Source organism: Fistularia commersonii, chromosome 29 (assembly GCF_037954325.1).
Source record: "Fistularia commersonii isolate RoL2024-O1a breed Wild chromosome 29, RoL_Fcom_v1.0, whole genome shotgun sequence".
Taxonomy (NCBI): Eukaryota; Metazoa; Chordata; class Actinopteri; order Syngnathiformes; family Fistulariidae; genus Fistularia; species Fistularia commersonii.
Window position 1 is genome coordinate 2,572,019 of NC_141312.1, and position 16,157 is coordinate 2,588,175.

General features: G+C 45.4%; 1 protein-coding gene across 4 annotated transcripts in view; it reads left to right on the forward strand.

The window, feature by feature from the left end:
* nrg2a (neuregulin 2a) overlaps positions 1–16,157 on the forward strand; it is a 68,055-nt gene that overhangs the window by 33,285 nt on the left and 18,613 nt on the right. The window lies entirely within an intron of this gene.

Sequence of the window (16,157 nt, forward strand, 5' to 3'; positions counted from 1 at the left end):
GAACACGCTTGATGTGTTTGAGGAACTCCGACGTCACGCCGGGTTCACCTGGCCGCTCTCCGAGAGGACCGCACAGTAATATCTCTGATGACGTGCAGACGAGAGGTCGCGATGTTGAACGGCGCGCGGATGGGTTGCGCACGATGACCTACTCGTATCTGCGCTCTTTCAGGTGTAACATGTGTCCGACATATGAGCTATTTCAGAAAGAACTTTTAATAGGTTCACTTTAGTGTTTTTTTTTTTTCTTTCTCACAACTGTGTGATGTCAATAACTGCTCCCTCTCGCTGTTCACCTTGACAGCAGCATGATTCCATCCCGCACTGGTAAGAAAGGTACAGCAAGTAAGAAAAATCAGGAGGCACGGGAGTTTAACTTTCACTCGCTGTTTTTTTATATATGCTTTTAAATACAACAATTGCCTTCGCTTTTCCCTTCGCGTTTGTCAAAGACACCTTTAGGCGCCGCCGTTTACAGTCGGCAGACACGACATTAGTAGAGTTGCAGCTTTTTTTATTCAAGTAAAAGGACGTGTTGTGTTAGAAAACAGAGCAAGGTTGATCGGCAGAACACAATTGCGCGGAAAATAAGTCATCCATCTTGTATTTTAAAGAGGCAACACATTCCCCGTAGATCGTGTGACTCACAGCGAATGCTCGACGTGACACTCGGATTTATGGCGGTGAAGAAATATAAATCTTTTGACTCGCGCACATGCGATATTTAGCGGGTCAACGGCGCATCGGTTCCGCAGCCAGACACCGGCATCGCTCACACGTGTGAATAATTCATTTGATAAACTTTAATCAAAGAGAAACAATGATCTTTAATTGCAGAGATATAGGTTGGATCCTGCTGCACATCCTGCAAAGGTCAGGGGAATCCCTGGTGGTGCCACCTGTTTGCCTGAGCATTTAATGAAGGATTATGAACATGTGAGCAGCAGCCCATGAAACTCTATATAATCTGGGCTAGTAAAAGCACTGGTAATGCAACAATATAAATGTAAATATTATATTACAAAGAAATGAGCAAGTGGAGCTAGCGGCACAGTAGCCAGGATCGCCGCTAACACTGTCAATGACATCAGACGTGCACTTTTTTCTCCGAGTTAAAACATGATACGCCTACATCTGGCGCACTATATCAGTGACCTTTATTACACGAGGTGTTAATGGATAAAAACGGATGCGATGTTAATACGCATCCGCGCCTGCCGCCTCGACCCCACATATAAGCAAATGCGCCACTGTACGGTCCCTGTGTTCCTTATCTCTGTCGGCATTTTGCCGAAATCCCTCCTGGATATTCAGACAATGCTATCGCTGTACCTCCTATCGGGCACCTCGATCACGAGATGTCTGTCTCCGAGTATTTATGTTTGTGTATGCGCAAATGTGTTTGGTTGCCGTTTGATATATTAAAAAAAAAAAAAAAAAAAAAAAAAGAAAAGAAAAAGTCCCGTTGTGTTACAAGAGCACACCTAGTTCAGTCACGCTTCAGGGGAGAAGGCAAGACGGGGCGAAGCGGGGGTGGTATGTCCATAGGCAGCGGGAGGACTTCCCTGAGATTAGACACGTCGCGAAAAAGGAAATGGCTGCAAACAATGCGCGGTGTCATGTTAAAAATGACTGACGGAAAGGCTCAGATCGGAAGATGTCGGAGGACCGATTTTGCATTTGCAGAAAATGTTAGCCACGGTCGGTGTTTTTCCTCCGCTTATGAAAGCGGCCGGGATCGGAGCCGCGCGTTTTGTTTCTGCGTTTTGCAGCTTTTATTCGGACTATAATCTGCTTTTTATCCTAAGGTCATAAGAGATATGGCTATTGTGTGAAAGGGCTGCAGTGGAGTATGCTGCAGTATGTTGCAGGAGCAGCATGTAGCCGCAGTATTATCTGTGTATGTGTGCCTTCTAGGGAGGGAGTGCGAGGGGAGGGTTGCACGTGTAGATGGATGGAGGGAGCGAAAAGAGAAGAGAGTGAGGATAAAGGGGGAAACATTCGAAACGAGGGAATGCATGACAAAAAGGAGACAAAGACATACAGTAGAGCGCAAGAGGCGGATACAGAGGAGGGAAAGGAGACAGCCAGACAAGGAGAGGGTGAGAAAAGTATGAAGAGGAGGAACACAAGAGCCGGCTGTGTTGCAGAGGAGAGTTTCACACCCAATTTAGAATATAGGCAGCGCTCGCTAGCGTTTTGTCAAAAGGCGTGAGAGCGTTCCCCCCCCCCGTCCTGTCCACGCCGGCTGTGTTTTCATTGTTTGTTTGTTGGTTGTTTGGTCGGTTGTCCGGCTGTCGGCGGGACTGCACAAAATCTACCCGATCTGCTTCGTATCAGATCTAAAAAATGAGAAAAACACGACGCCGCATGCACGCCAGCGGGGCTCGACCCCGCTCTCTGCGATAAACGTGCAAAAGTCCCGGCTTTCGTATCGGATGGAAGGATTAACGGATGAGAGAAAGGAGCAAATTATTGATCACAACCGAGGGTTCACGCAGAAGACGGTAACTCCGATTCCCACTGTGAGATCCAGCGTAGCACATGGCTGTGCCTGCCTGCCGTCTGCTCTGTGGAGGCAGACTGTGGGATACCATCACTCAGCTCCACCACATGGTGGATTCAGGCCACCACAAGCAGCTCCCTCGGTCTGATGCACCGTGCCAGTGTACTCATCAAATTACCTGTCGTGTTTGTGCAATGCATATCCTGCGTAGTGGAGGCGAGGCGGCCCAGGGTCTTTTTGTCGGTGCTAAAAATCCAATGTAACCAATTCCGACGGCAAAGGAACCTTTGTTTTGAGTTAGCGTTCATGTGTGTAGCGTTGGTTTTCCCAGATATCTATGACAGGAAGCCCCGGGGTGTGATTAAATAGGAGGCGGTAGAGACATCTTTAATCTGCTATTGATATCTCATTTTACTTTTTAACCTCCATCGACAGCACGCGACGAGAGCATGTTTTTGCCTTCGCCTCGTATCGATATTCGTGCAGCAAGATAACGCCGCACCCCTGTAACTGAAAGACGTGGAGTATGCAAATTGCCTTTGGTGGGGGAAAAAAAAAACAAAAGCGAAGCAATATATTCCAGAGAGAGAGAGAGAGAGAGAGAGAAAGAGAGAGAGAGGAAACCTTAAATGAACCCCTCATGCGTTTTAAAGCATGCAGTGCATCGTGGCATCAAGCCAGCCATGCGGTTTGCCAATAACATTGAATGATTGGGCCTTTGTGGAGAATTTACATGTCTTGTTGTTTGACCAGGAGAAGAAAAAGGCACACTGTCAGCTGAGTAAGTGCCAGTCACCGTATAATCATTCAGCACAGATGGTTGGATGTTCTGCTGAGTTAAATGTTTCAGTCTTAAGACACGTTTTAAAGCTTCTGCGTCTCCACGGTTGCATTTGGATTTCTCTCTTTTGGCCTTTTTTTTTTTTTTTTCTTTCTCCGGATACAGTCGTATCTTTCTCCGTATCCACAAGGATGCTCCCCGTGACCGTTCACATTTCGCCGGCTCCATTCCCGAGCTCGCTCGTCTTCCGCCGGCTTCCTCGAACGTCACCCGCTCCTCTTCCGGCACTTCCCGTAACAATCGCCGTCTTTCCCAGACCGGCGGGTTCAGCCTGGTGCCCAACCCCCCGCCGTACGACCGGGGGCCATTTGTTGTCCATGTGGTCTGACCTCTACCCTGTAATCAGTCTGGCATGGTAAGACCCGCTGGCCCTCTGCAAAACGGTGTAGTATATCATTGACTGTTTTCTATAAGGCCAGTGTGAAGGAGCAACGCCGGTCAGGTTTGCTTGGCTCCACGTGGCTTCAGATTAAGGCCTCCCATTATCCTACAGGCTGCTGTGTTGTGATAAGCGCTTGTGAGGCAGCCATGTGTCTACAGGCTGCAGGTCACATCCTTGGGGGGTGCTGTGCACGGTTCCACTGAGAGAGTGTGTGAGCGTCCAGGAATGTGTTGATGGAAATCACAGCTGAACATATGATTGCTCCAACCTCGGCAGTCATGCTGGGGCCCACCAGCAACAATTTCACGCATGTACGCACGCAGGCCCACACACCACAAACACACACACATGCACGCACCCACACGCTCGCGAATATACATACTTTGACATGTTTTTGCTCACCATCCTGAAACCAAGCACAGTGACCCCTGTCAAGAAACCGATGCCTGAGTAAAAATGACCTAATAACTGCCGGTAGGACCAACTAATATGAGTTGCTCTGCAGCGGCGGCAGCGGCGGCAGTGTGCGCCTGAGACGCGGCCCCGTTGTCCCGATAGTTTGTTCCATCACATTTACGTCAGAGAAACATTACAGTAAGCACTTTGAGCGAGATAAACAACAACTTCCTTTGTTGGCCCCTCAAGGTCTCTCTGGTCTGCGTCACCGAAACAAAACTTACTCACCCTTTCCAAATAAGCAACAAGATAAACTCATCTCCGTTGATGCAAGAGGATGTTTCCCGACTGGATACGGGGCGTCACGATGACTGGCGTGAGCGCGAGCGGCCGTGCTTCACATCTGCCGACGGTTCCGTATTCGCGAGCCATTGGAAAACCGCTTGTCAGGTTCTGCGGATCAAGCCGCCATTAGTCATGGACGCCGTTTCAAACGTACTCTCAGCGCCGGGGTCCGGACGCACATTCCTCCGAGGTGACTCCGATCGCACCGGTATCTCAGGTTTCGTCAGCTGACGGGATTTACGGCGCAAAAAGTCTGCATGTAGTCTGGGACATTTGAGCGAGCGGGATGTTTTGATATCAAACACAGCACGGGACGCGTTGTTGTTTTTAGCTTTGCTTTATAATGATGTCAACATCCAATTAAAATTAATCCCGGGCGTTCATCGTACGCTCTCCTTGCAAAAGCAAAACCACAGGGCAGGTTTCTGTAACATCAGAGCGAAAAAAAAATATATAAAAGAACCCCGACTCCCTGCCTGGTACTGAGCTACGCGTCAGTATTTTGCTGCCAGGCAAATTTCTAAAAGTTATCATGCCAGGGATCAATATGAGAAATCTGGATTTGGCACTTGTTGCCTTTTCCCGTGAACAGATAATATCCTTTGCGACATGCATGCCTGCTTCTCACATCATCTATCACTTGACTGGAGCGGTGTTTCCACACGCACGACAATTATTGAATTAGTACCATAATTCTGCCCTTTGTGTGATTGACGATCCAAAGTGCCGAAAACCATCTTGTGACACATGATATTACTATGTGTAATTACCCTTTATTTTTCCCCGATCTCCCAGATGACCGGCCAATCGGTGCCCATGGATGAGTTACCTTCATCATCGCGGCAAACGTGACTGACAGGCTCTTTTAGAAGAGACTTTGAAACAGTCTGCTGAAAACCTCCTCCGTCTGCGTTGCTGTTTACCCAACAGACACTAAGTCTGTTGAGCTGTAATGTGTTTTCAATATGACGTTTTTTTTTGTTTGGAGTCAATCGCGAAAGTCTCATGCGTTGCGAAATCAGGTGTAATTAAATTGTTTCGGGACGGTTCGTGTGACATACGAAATCAGACACAGATCGTTCTTTTGCAGTTTTCCAGCAGCCTTTTTCGTCCGATATTCCAAGTTCTGTGAATATGGATGGCGGCTGCAGAGGCGGTGAGTGCAGGAGCGCCGACGAGTATGAGGAGCGGCCCTCGACCCAAAGTAGAGGGCTCGCGCCGCGAAACAGGTGTCAGGAAAACGTCGGGAGGTTGTGAAGTCAAGTTGAGAGAAACCGAAGGCAGTAAAAGAAGTTTCCGAGTTCGCTCGATGGCCGGTCCGTGTTCCACTGGATGTCGGCTTTTACAACACGACTTGAACAGTAAAACGAAACAAAAATGATTTATATACCACCATCACCTTCGGGGTCAACGTCGACGATTTTTTTTTTTCTATCTTACTCATCGGTTATATTTCTCGCAATTATACGGTGGAAAAATCAAGTAAATATCAAAGGTTCAATATTTACACAATGACAATTGTAGCTGCTTACAATTGATTGAGAATTTTTTAAAGAATTAGAGATATCGCGACTGTTTTGGTGCCATCTGATGAGACGCGATCGCCGTCCTACATGTTGACAGCTCATGCGTGCCCACGTCGGGATGACGCAGCTCGCCCGCGGTCCATTTTGTTTCCGAGGCAGCCGCGAGGGTAGCACTTACTTCGCCGCGTTTGTTTGTCATTTGTTAGTGCCTCTCTTTATTTGTGGCTGCGACTCACACGTCGGGAACTTCCGGAGTTTGTGTCACGAGCGCAAGAACGCCCGCGCTAACGCAAGCCAACGTCATGCATTCTTGAAGTATCGTTGACCCATCTGGAAATGAAATGGGGGGTTACGTGCGCTCGGCGCGTAACATGCAACCCCCCGCTCGGACTGCCAGATTACAGAATGTTACAGAACAAGAGGTATTTTGCGATTCGCCGCCCAGTAATCTGATAGAATAATTGGAGGGGAATCTCCGTGAGGCTCTGCAGGTTATATAACTTGTAGAAAAAAAGATCCAGCAAAGATATTTTCGCCAACAAATAGGGTGTCGCGCTATTCGTGTTTTGACAGGCATTTGTAGCGAGCGTCCAAGTTTCTCATGCTATTTCTGTGCATAATATGCTTATTTGAGCTTTGAGCCATCTGATCAGTTCCCTCATAAAAAAGTCTTTTTTTGGGGTCGTTTTTCCTCATTGGAGTTTAAGGCCCGCGGACAGCCGTTGTCATGCCTTCTGCAGGTCGAACGGCTCCCTGCGGCAAACAGTGATTTGTGCGCTCGGGGCTTTGCGGTTTAGATTTTATTTGGGGTAAAAATTTGCAGATGAACGCAGCATCTGAGCCTTTTTACTCTGCGGTTCCTGAACTTTGACAACCTCAAGGTACTGCGACTGGAGATCAGGTAATGCTATATGGTCGACACATAAAACGTAAATCATTTCCCCGATCTGTCAGTAAGTCATTGCTTTTTGACAAGAGCTATGCATAGTCTGAATTATGTGGTTGTCTCTGAATGGGCTAATATGTTAGATAAGAGACAGCTGTTGAATCCCATCATTAGAATTCTGCGAATTCGAGAAAAGCTCTTAAATATGTAGATTCACAAGAAAAGTCGATTTTCGTCGGCGCCGTTTCGCTCGCTCCCGTGACTCGGTCGGTCGATGCGTCGCGGTTTGAGTCGGGACGTCGTTTCGAATCATTGGAAAAATAGCAAAGTTATTGAAAATCAACACACATCTCTCTTCTTAGGGCATCCACTAATCTCCCTGTTATGTGGGACAGTTAAGCCCTCAGTGTGAATGAGTGAGGATATTGCAATGTGTGTGGAAGGAAGCAGCTGTTACACTTGAAAAGCTGAGTGATGTGAGCAGGAGGTGACATGAGGTTCTGCTGTGTGCTGGACTTTGTTAACTCTTCCCGGGTCAGAGACAAAACTTATCTGTGACTTAATTTAATAGCACGATAAATGATTCCCCTTCCAGCTCCCCAGCTGTCTTGGTGGTCCCCCCCCACCCCCCCCAACCACCCCGGCAGAGTGTGACTTTGCAACAATTTCTTTTAATTTGCCAAAGAACTAACAAGAACTGTTTGCTAATGCTTAAAAAAAAAATCAGATATATTGCACCCCCCCCCCCAAAATAAAAATCATTCGCCGCATCATCAAAGCATGTTTGGACGGAGAATGCGGTCATCCGAATTCCAGTAAAGTAACCTTTTGTTCGCTCACATCAAACAAGTGCCTCCCTTTTGCATTTTTCCAAACAGGACGCAAACAATCCAGGGTGCAGCTGCACTTTGCAAAGTGATCTTTGAGCAGCGGGGGGAACGTATACTTACCATACCATCGCCTACGCTCGAGGAGCACAATGGTCTAGTCGGGTCGCCACAGCTGTCTCTCGCCCTAACCTCGAATTATTCAATCGCCCCGCTTCCTTTTGTCGGCGATTCCGCAAATACATCGTCCATCTGTCGGGCCGGGCGAGTCGTTTCCCCGGTTATATCTGCGTGAGTAACCAAAGGAGTTCCCAGAAGCTGCGTTCGGACGTCATCGGCCATCTGAATGTGTAGGTGAGCGCCGCGGGTGGAGTAAACATCGCTTTAATCAGTCAGAAAGTCACAGTGAACTCAGCCGTCGGTATACAGAGGGCCCGACGCAACAGCGACTCCAGGATGTACAGTGAGTGTAGGAGGAGTGTGTATATGAGTGAAGGAGCGCATATAAGCAGACCGTGTGCTTTGTGGGTTTTCGGGGGAAAGCGGAGGGGAAAACCTTTAGTCCCAGCAGCTGGCCACTAACCGTCGAGACCCAAATAAGGAGCGGTGGTATACGTCTTCTGTTTCTGGTACGAGGTTCCTCCGAAATAAGAGCCAGCTGTTGAAGATGACGGATAATAAAGACGTGATCCTGAGTGATTATATTATCTGGTTTTTAGTGTCAGGCTCTTCAAACATTTCTGACAACTCTTGCAATGTGGCCATATATGCCTTTTTAAGTGTTTTTTTTTTTTTTTTTTTTTTTTTTTTTTGCAGCAAACGAATTTTCCCCATGTGAATTAATAAAGGATAAATTATTGTTATTATTATTGTAATTTTTTATTGGCTTGACAAGAAAACAAAACATCGGAGAAACAGCTCGCTCAATGAAGAACACGCGTTCCAACATCTGGCCCGAGATCTCGTGTCGTCAACAACCTGTAAGAAAACCTGTTGCCTCATATTATGATTTACAGTTCCAACACCGTGATTTTTAGTAATATCTCCGTGTTTATAGAGTACCTTTCAAATGATTACAGCCCAATCGGATGGCTAAAGAGAAGAGCGATGGTACGAATTTGACGTATTACGTTCGAAGATTAATAATATCAAATAAGTTGTCAAGCTGTGCATTTGTTAAAAGTCTGGCACATGACCTGTAGAATTTAGAGGGGAAATGTTTTTATCAAACTTCTGCTGTCAAACCAACGGAGGAGGGAGGCGGGGAAGCGTTCATTGCCAGAGTTTGTCAACGGAAAATGTTCTCAGTGGGCCAAACAGTGTGATTGCAAGTACGACGCCCGTCACCGGGCCCAAAAAGACTTTTATAGACTGATATTGAGAAAATGCTGACTGCACAGTGAATATGCAATCGCAACATCTGCAGGATGCGTCATGACTCCCTTCAGGGGTCGCCGCAGCCAATCACCTTCCTCCGTCCGACCCCGTTCTCTGTATCCTCTTCTCTCACACCGGCTAACTTCAAGTCCTTTTTCCCACCATCCATAAATCCCCTCTCCGGTCGTCTTCTCGGCCTCCCTCTTGTCAGTTCCAGCCTCCGCGTCCTTCCACCCAGATCTTCCCTAGATCTTCCCAGACCGAGGTGGTCTGACTTTATCTCCAAGCCGATCACCGCGCGCCGTCCCCCTGATGGATTCCCGATCCCGAGAGGTGTCGTAACAATCGTCATCGGAACCATCGACCTCTGAAAGTCCAGAGGACCCACGACATCTAGCTAGCCAAGTTAGCCGGGGTTTTTTTTTTGCACCAACAAAGTCCAACGGTTCTTTTAAAGATCGCTATCGTGCTACTTGTGGTTGCCTTAATTCAGACAAGGCTATCCACGCGCATCTCCATCCAAACCTCGCCTCGCTATCTGGGCTCGTGGTGCTTCGCCGTCCCCCCGGCAGAGGAAGGCGCGAGCTCGAATTCGTAAACAACAGTTGTTGTTTTTTTTTCCTCCCCCAGCCAGAGCGGTGGGGGAAATGAAAGCGTCGGTCTCCAAGCGTCGGGAGCAACAGCGGCGCTAACACCGCTCTGAGTCAGGGAACAGCCCCGTCTGAGGCAACGCTGCGGAATACACCATGTGTCACAGTGTTGCCAACTGCGTATATTCCCGCGCCTGCCAGCGGCCATACCAGCAGCCGCTCCAGCGCCCGTACCGAAACCCTGCCCTTCCTCAACGCACTCTGCTTCTTTGCAGTGTGCGAGCAGCTGTTGTGCAATCCCACATTGAGCTCCTCTTTGATTTCGCCCCGGTGCTGAGATGACTGAGGCAGGCAAGACCAGGCATATCAGCTATGTGAGTGAAAAATGGCAATAGGAGTCAGGAATATAAAAGAAGACACGCCGGCTGTGGTAGTGGCAGCGTGGCTGAGGAGTGGGCGGTAGATTAATGCTCCCAGCAGGCTGCAGTTCATTTCTGAACATTCCTGCTTCGTTCCCGGCCTCGAATATTACGCTTAACAAAAAACCAAAAACAAAAACAACTTTTAAGTCCCCTTAAACACGCGACGGCTTCCCTTGTTGACCGACCCGACAATGATCGAATTCCTCTCGATGTGAAGTGGCGCTCGCTAATTTTAAAGTGAGAATCCCCGAAGAGCAAATCCAGGGTATCGGCATCTATCGGGTGTGTCTGTTTATTTGTAGAAGTGGGTGCGTGCTTGTTTTGTTGGTTTTGACTCGCTGGAAAACTTTCCACCTGTCTCGGCAATCCTCTATGACTTAATCGCGAATCTATCTCTCCCCACCTTTTGGTTTTTTTTTTTTGTTTTTTGTTTTCACTCCGCCGGTCTTCCCTCAAGTGCTCGTGAAAATCCAAGGCTTATTTTGAGAGCCATTATTCAATTAGTGAAAGTCAAACAGCCCGTCCAAACGTGAAAAGTTGCGGTTACCCTTTAATATACATCCACAAATAAGGTCGAGACGTTTGTTTTTCTTGGCTCGGCCTGCTCAATAACCAATCGCGCGTTTCCCCAATGTAAAGAATAAATAAATATACCATTTGTACCTCGTATGCTTTACAAATGTATAGATTTTGTGAAAGATGCAAGGGTATTTACACCAGTGCAGATTGAATCCTTATTAACTGGCTTGTTGGAGGGCGTTGAAGGATCTTGGCTCTTGCTGTTGCCAGGAGAAGAAATGGGAGGGGGACGCTCGCTGTTATTTTGTGAATTTGTTTATTTCTCTGCATATATTTGCATGTCGGGTCGTCTTGATAAGCGCTCTACTTAAAACCAGTCAGCCTTTTCTGTCAGTTTTTCTGTGTTTTTACTTTTTGATCCGTGATACCTGATATGATTCAATTAATAAGAGCCGAATGGCGTGTGTGTGTGTGTGTGTGTGTGTGTTTAGAAACACTCACTTGTGTTTAAACCCGCCGCCGATGTTCTCGATCGACCGATTTCTTCGGTCGCCTGTAGCGTCGAAAAATCGCGATGTGAGATTCGCCTCGTTTATGAATCAGAAAAGAATAAAAATCCATCGTTACGACTCCGAAGCTGACGCGCGCGTACCGTTTTGTTTTTTTTTTTTTTTTTTTCTTTTCTGTTTTTAATCTTTAATATCGCGAAAGCCGTTTAGCAGCGCCGAGAGTCTTGGGATGTCTGTTTACGCCGCCTCACTGCAGGCATGTCAGCGGGACGTGTTCTGCCCACTGTTCTCGCTCACCAACATACTCCCAAATAGGTGCATAATTTATACTTTCTATCCTGATAACATTGCTTTTGAAAATGAAAACCCCGAGCCCTAACAAAGTCCAGATGGAACCGATCCACCGGTGGTTGAATAACTGCTTTGGCTCCGTCGCTGCACAGAATCAGGTTCTGTCTTGTGTTGTGAGATGGCTCCCTGCTCAATTGCACTACATAAGTGAATGATCTCCGGCCAAGCTGCAGTAAATTATAAACATTTTTCATAAATTAAGTGGACATGTGTATAACCGCGCCATACAGTCCAATTGAAAATGTTTTCATTACACAATTCACGGTTTCGAGCGGAATAGCGAGGTGCCGCGCCGCGCCGGGATTGAGCCCGAGCGCCGCTCTGCTCGCCGCATATGCGCGGGGCGCCTCAAGAGGAAAAAAAAACTGTGCAACGGGGACCTCTCTTTTCATTTTTACGATTTTCCTAGAATCCTTTGGAGAGCGTGGAAAGACAGGCATGTTTATGAAGGTTTCCAGATGGTCCCGCTTTCACCCCCAGCTTTTCTTCTCAGTTCTTGGGCCATGAAGGATTAATCAAAGTCAGCGGTAAGGGGCTGATGGCTAAACACTGTGGCTCTAAGTAACCCAGAGGAAACCTCTCCTCAGCTCCGACTCCGATCCGGCCCCTGGGCTACGGGACCGCGGAAAGGTGAAACCCCTAGGTTAAAAACCGAGCAAACCTGGGTGAAATAAGCGCAGATAAAAGGAACTTTGCCGCTAACTCCGTTTGGCAGAGCGGCCGATCCCCTCCTCTGGTCAAAGGAAACCCGTGTTCTTTCGTCCGGACTCGACTGTAACGAATACACCTGAACTCTGGTCCCGAGTATAAGCGAGGGGATCGACGGAGGAGGGACGGCAACATATGGCGATGGAGAAATATGCCGGCAAAACAAATGGCCCCGGCCATTCACATTCAAATATCTATGAATTATCCATGTGAGGATTTGAATAAATTGACTTTTTGGTCACGCCGGCATACGACTCACGCTAATATGCGGCGTTCGCATCGTCGGGAGAGAAAACAAATCTCCCCTCGGACGGAGGTCTTTTAACATCTTCCATTTCGGCCGCGCGCTTTTTGCTCGAGAAGATAAACATATCGAGGATGCTGTTGTCGGAACAGCAAAAAAAACGCGACGACTCGCACCAAACTCTACGTTTCTAAAATAGGAAAGGGCTATTTTGGCTGGTATCGTAGGCCGCCACCGTCCTTTTTGTTAATTATCACTTCAAACGGGAAAGAAAATAAGCCTTCGGCTGACAGGACACAGCGGAGCGGCTAAAAAGTCAGCCGTCGAGTGACGGAATATGTGCCTTGATTGTTTTGTGAGGTGCTTTGTCCAACTTTATTAAAAAAAAAAAGAAAAAGTTGTTAGTGTTACAGCATTGACATATGTTACTGATACATGACATGTACTTTCTGTCATGGCTTTTTTTTTTTTTTAATAGACTCCTGCAAAACCTCCTGCGCTGGAAAACCCCCACAGCTGCTCTGCATGGCCGTGATGAACATGTACAGCTTTCACTGCACATGGTATTACAACAACTGTCAACAGAAACCGCTGTGGTCTGTTCACAGCCGACCCGCTGGATGTTAGATAACTCCACGCCCTTTAGCTCGCTTTAGTTTTCAACGAAAAAATCCAAGAACCACGTCACGAATTTAAGGAATAGCAGAATACGGTGTTTTCTCAAACGGACAAAATGGTGACTGGTCGTCACCTAAACCTTTGATAAATGTATATTTTCTGACTCGTGCTTTACAAAGACGTACTTGTTAGTATTGCAGGAAGGAAGAGTCTGTTATTGAGAGTTGATAAAGAGCCCGCTCTTGTTTTGTACAGGACGTCTTCAAAAGACCCGAGCCGGTGGAAGCGCGCTCGTCGTTTTGCAAATCGTAACAAACGCTGACCTGACCGCGCCGCGGTTCCCGCCGTGTTGATTCAAAAGTTATCTGGACGGCAGAGATCTTTCACCCACGCGGAACATTATCTCCATTTTTCGGCCCCAAATGAGGTGCTCCCCTTTTTTGCGTATGCATGACAGTAAATTTTTATGCCTTGTCATTAGTTTTAATCTAAAGTAAACAAGTGCTGCGGTCTGAACAAACAGCGGTTCGGCTTTGGAAAGAAAACATTTCCCTTGTTTCCCCACAGGCTCCGGGTCTGCAGGAAAAGAAAACGACTACCAGTAATATCTTGTTAGGATTGTAGTTTTTCTTGGAGCTCCAGAGACGGCATACCTGTCGCCATGCGCTTTTTTTTTCCGCCCACGCGTGACGAACAAGTCACAGCGTGGAGTAAACAATTGTTGAGAAAACAACACAAATATGTTTTAACCAAATATGTTTTAACCCAAAACATATCAGGTAGACCGTGTAATGCGCGGCCTTCTGCGCAAACCGTATTTTTATAGTGACAACATTTATTCAGTACTGTTCCTATAATTTCATGTGACTTGAAAAAAAAAAACCCAAAACATTTTAATATTGTTTTTGAAGTGCAGGAAGTATAAATTTTACAGTGACAACATTTATTCAGTACTGTTACTATAATTTCATGTGACTTTAAGAAAGAAAAAAATTTAATATTGTTTTTGAAGTGCAGGAAGTATAAATTTTACAGTGACAACATTTATTTAGTACTGTTACTATAATTTCATGTGACTTAAAAAAAAAACTAAGAAAAAAAAAAAACATTTTAATATTGCTTTTGAAGTGCAGGAAGTGTCTTTTTTTGTAAAAAGTGAATCATTCCAATTGTATCAGAATTGAATTGAAACTTGAAATTATGTTTGCTGGTATAGAATACATCACGAAACTATAGGCGACCTTGTAACAAGAGAACCCCGATTATGAGTTTTAGAGTCTATATTTGTAAAAAAAAAAGCAATTTTATTATGGGGTTGAAAGCCTAAAAACAACACAATTACGTTTCTGAAGAGAGCTGGGAATATCTAAAACAAATATACTGTGCGAATGTGGAGGATTATTTTCTTCTTCACTGCGTGATAGGACGAGGGATCGTGTCACAAATATGCAGGTTGCATTTTTAATCTGCGAGGGTCAGGTAACTTCTAATGCGAAATCTGTTCCGCGGCACCGCGCATGTTCAAAAGGGAAAAAAAAAAAAAAAATCAAACCCCAAGATAAAATAAAAATGAGAAAAAAAAACGAGTAGATATATAAATAAAACTTGGAAAAGAGCAACAGCGAAAGATAAATAAATAAAAACACAAAAAATGTAGCTCGATAGATAGAACGGGAAAAAAAAAACAAAAAAAAAAAACAGCGACAATAAATAAATAGTGAAAATACGGAAATAAAACATAAATTCAAACATCTCCTGCCACCAAGTTGGAGGTTGTTTTATTACACCCACTCGTATATCTCTATATATAGACATCATTTGATTAAATGCCATATTTTGTCACGGCTGTGGGCCGACGTGACTGACACGTACACGTTGATATAGGATGTGGTGGGCGCTTCCATTTATCAGCCTATCTGGCGGTGTTACTTCTGACGACGGCCTGTCTGAAGTTGTTTGCACTGTCGCCGACTCTTCTCTGAGCAATGCCCCGTCTTCACAAGAATCTGAGATTTCCCTTGGAGTGCGCGGAAGAAGCCTCATCCTTCTTAGTCCTTTCAAAGCTGGAGTAATGTCTAAAATAATGTGTTTCCGCTCCTCCTAGATATTTTTGAATACCACCAGGCGGTGTTTGTTGTCAGAGGGGCAAATGAACCTTGTCTGTTGAAGAGAAATGTGCACGCTCCCCACCTGCGAGAGCTCGGCCGGATTTTGAACACGCTCGGTCGGTTCCCGCGAAGGTCTTGCAAATGACGTTGTAATCCGTGCGTGGGCCGGCTCGCCTTCGTTTGAACGAGAACGCGCGTGAATGTTTAGGACGTGATCGATTTGCCCTCGGCCCCGATTGCTCAGCGGAGACAATGACTGACGCCTTGAATTATTTGTTGCTGATAAACTACGATTGAAAGAGGTGTTACATATGTATTCGCTCCTTTCTCGCTGTACGTGCAATGATCCACAAGGGATTATTATTCAATTTGTTCAAATGGTCTTGATTTATTTATTTATTTATCTTTTTTTAATGGGAATATTGTCATTTTTCTCATGAGGCCCTTCCTGCCTATATTTCAGTTGTTGGAGTAAGTTAAAACTGCGATCTTGGTGAGTGCTTTGTTCTGATTGGCTCCGGGGTGTTCACTGAATCCTGATATCCAGACATTTTGATACGGTTAAAAAAATGATTCATTAATTATTCATATATATATATATATATATATATATATATATATATATATATATATATATATATTACACACGTATATATATACACACACACACACACATATATGTATGTATATATGTATATATATGTACGTATATATGTATATATATATATCTATATATAGTTAAATATACATATATGTATGGATTGATTTTTTTTATTTATTCATTTTTTGTATTGTTTTTAATTCACTTATGTTTTTAGTATGTATATATATATATATACATATATATATATATATATATATATATATATATATATTATTTTTTTTTCATTTTTTTTTTCTTTTTTAAATGTTCTTTTTGATGTTCACATTTTGATGCTGCTACACCATGTGCCCCCCAATTCTTGCTCAGGGACAAATCAAGATTTTTCTGATTCTGGCCCT